This window comes from Malus domestica, chromosome 17 (assembly GCF_042453785.1).
Source record: "Malus domestica chromosome 17, GDT2T_hap1".
Taxonomy (NCBI): Eukaryota; Viridiplantae; Streptophyta; class Magnoliopsida; order Rosales; family Rosaceae; genus Malus; species Malus domestica.
The window spans coordinates 22311031-22313855 of record NC_091677.1 but is presented as its reverse complement, the minus strand read 5'-3'; the positions used below and the strand labels follow the sequence as shown (position 1 = coordinate 22313855).

The following is a 2825-nucleotide window of genomic DNA, read 5'->3' as shown; positions in this document are numbered from 1 at the left end:
AAATACATACACTCGTCTCAACTACATTTATTTACTACTCTCTAGGTAATAACATACATAATAAGAAATATATCAGCCGAAGTCAACTAGAATGACCAATACGGCTGATTCAACTCTTATCTCAATAATACGTCGGTCGGATCCACTCCGCGTGGTCGGTACGGCCGAGCCTATAACTCACCAATTTCTCATGCGTCAGCCAGATCCACCTCTCGTGGCCTGTATGGCTGAACATATAACTCATCAAATCTCTCTGTACCCACGGTCAATCCGACCAAACTACTAAATCCATAAACCTGCTGAATCGATACTACGATGTCATAGAAAACTGTTGGGTACAACTGATTTTAGGGACGATTCACAATTCTGTGTCCCCTCTGTTCACATAAACACATTCATTAATTTCACACTTCCCAAAGTGTTAATTTTGTACCTGCTGCACAAGGTACATTTCCTGTACTCGAGACACCTTGTCTCAAAAATCTGGGATTACCAGTATATCCATCACTTCGCCTCTGACTAGTGGCGTTAAAACCTCAGCTGGAAGAATTAACTCTAGCTTCACTTCTTTCGAAGCTCTGAATCTTTCTATATCCTTGATATGACGAATCATTAACTTTATCGTCTTCTTTTGATTCCCATTCATTTCTTATTCTTCTTTATTCTCGTTGCTCATGTTCTCAGAGTCCTCAAGACTCAACAGCATCTCGTATATTCCTGGTAAGAAGTACAATGGATAGTGGTCACCCAAAATACCACTTCCCTTTTTGTCACCCAGCCTAAAACAACATAACACCTCCACCAAATTAACAACAATATCTGGATGGAACGAGGCAAGTCTGAAAACTTTCTATAATATCCCTCGATCATCACCTTCCTTGTCTCATATTTGTAAACTCTTGTTTACTACCATCGATAAATGCCGGGGGATAAACTTTTCCTTAAACAAGTCCTTAAATAATTCTCAATCAACTGTTTCCTCCGGTGACAACAATTAACAATCCTGTTTCCACCAGGATACAAATTCATACCCAAAACCAGGTAGTCGTCTCGACCCCTTGTCAGAAGGAAATTTCCTTTAACTTGCATAATCTGAAACATCTTTTCCAAACAGTTAAACCGTCACTTCGTTCCCTCAGGTTCATTATTTCATAAGGTGATTCAAATTCGACTCATAATCCGTCTTAAAATGTCCCTTTTTATAATAGACTGAATCACCATAATAATAGTTTCCCCTAAACCGCTATATTAGGGAGACTAAATTCCTCTAACTAAGTGGCTTGCTACGAGGCGGTGTAGTTCTGACAGAATTCACTATAAACTTCTCAAGATGTCCAAGATTGCAACCATGCTCTGATACCAACTGACACACCCCGTCCCGAAGGAGGGCATGCTGGCCGTCACGTGAGAGTGACGTAACCATTTGCACAGTACGGAAGCTTTAAGATACAATTTATAAGTTGATACACCCGAAGGTGAGTCCTAATTTTGTCCAATCTGTCAGAACACCGTCGAATTCCTCGTAGTCACCACACCTTTGTGATTCCTGAACCTGGAGGGGCGCAAAACCAAAATTGAGTGGGTCAGTAAAACAATTCTTTTCAAATCCAATTTTTTCTCAAAGCATTGTAACCCCTCTCCGTAAAACCTGTATACTTTCCCAGAAATGTAAAATATAAATATACATATATATTCTCAAAACTTCAAGTCGTTAACTCAACATTTTCATAACAATTATGTCATGCCACATCATCTCAACATTTCTCATATTAATTATGCCATGCCACATCATCTCAACAGTAATAAGGTATGAATGCATCAACATAATCATATCAGGTGCAAGAAAGTAATCAACCGTAGGCCCTCTAATAGCCCTGTACGGTTGAACCTAGAGCTCAAAATCTATCACTCTCACTCTCTGCCGGAGTCACTCCGCGTGACCTGTACGGCCTTCTGCACATAAGTTACGCTTTAGTGCTTTTCATAATCATCTGTGCACATAATCTAAGGTCACCCACCAGTCGGAATCTCACTAACACTCTCGCGACTGGCCTGTCGTACCCACTCCGCGTGGACTGTACGACTAGCATCTACTTGGATCCAAGACGAGCGTGCGATGCGGTGAATACTATAAGCACTAAACTATGGTGCATGATTTGAGCTCAATATACATCAACATCATCATAACAGAAATAAATACTCACATGTGCGTCCACCGCACCATTTCATACATATGCATCATAAATCAATTCTTACCTGTGCGTCCACCGCACCAATTCATACATATGCATTATAAATCAATTCTTACCTGTGCGTCCACCGCACCAATTCATACATATGCATCATATATTAATTCATGCATGGCATTTCAATTCACATTTCTATATACTTTTCATATCAATTCTATGCATGGTATTTCACTTCCCGTTTTTCCACATAACTCATATGCATTTCATTTTAAACATATTTTCATTTCAATTCAATTTCTGGGAAACGTCAAGTATATATATATACGGAAAACAAAACTGCCCACTCACCTGGAGTTCGTCCAACAACTCCCTAGCACCACACATCAAGGCGTCACGACGATCGCCGCTAGAATAGTAATCAAATCCAACCTCAGAATTCATATCGATAGAATATATAACTTATATAAAATACGTCACTACGTAGTTCGATCCGAAAGATCTGCCACTCAGATTTTAAATCCATAACTTCCAGAGGTCCACAATATATCTCTAGGATAACCTCCTAAAATTTCATTACCATCCAACGGTCGGATCTCCGTAAATTTCCAAAACTAAGTGACGGTTAACATTTTATAT

At 39.5% G+C, this 2825-nt stretch overlaps 1 long non-coding RNA gene across 1 annotated transcript; it reads right to left on the bottom strand.

Annotated features, from left to right (window-relative positions):
- Positions 1 to 1294: 1294 nt before the first annotated feature.
- On the bottom strand, positions 1295 to 2596 carry LOC139193730 (uncharacterized). The gene is made up of 2 exons (XR_011578181.1): positions 2538 to 2596; positions 1295 to 1552 (listed from the first exon to the last, which is right to left on the bottom strand). It is a non-coding gene; the product is annotated as an uncharacterized lncRNA (long non-coding RNA).
- Positions 2597 to 2825: the final 229 nt, after the last annotated feature.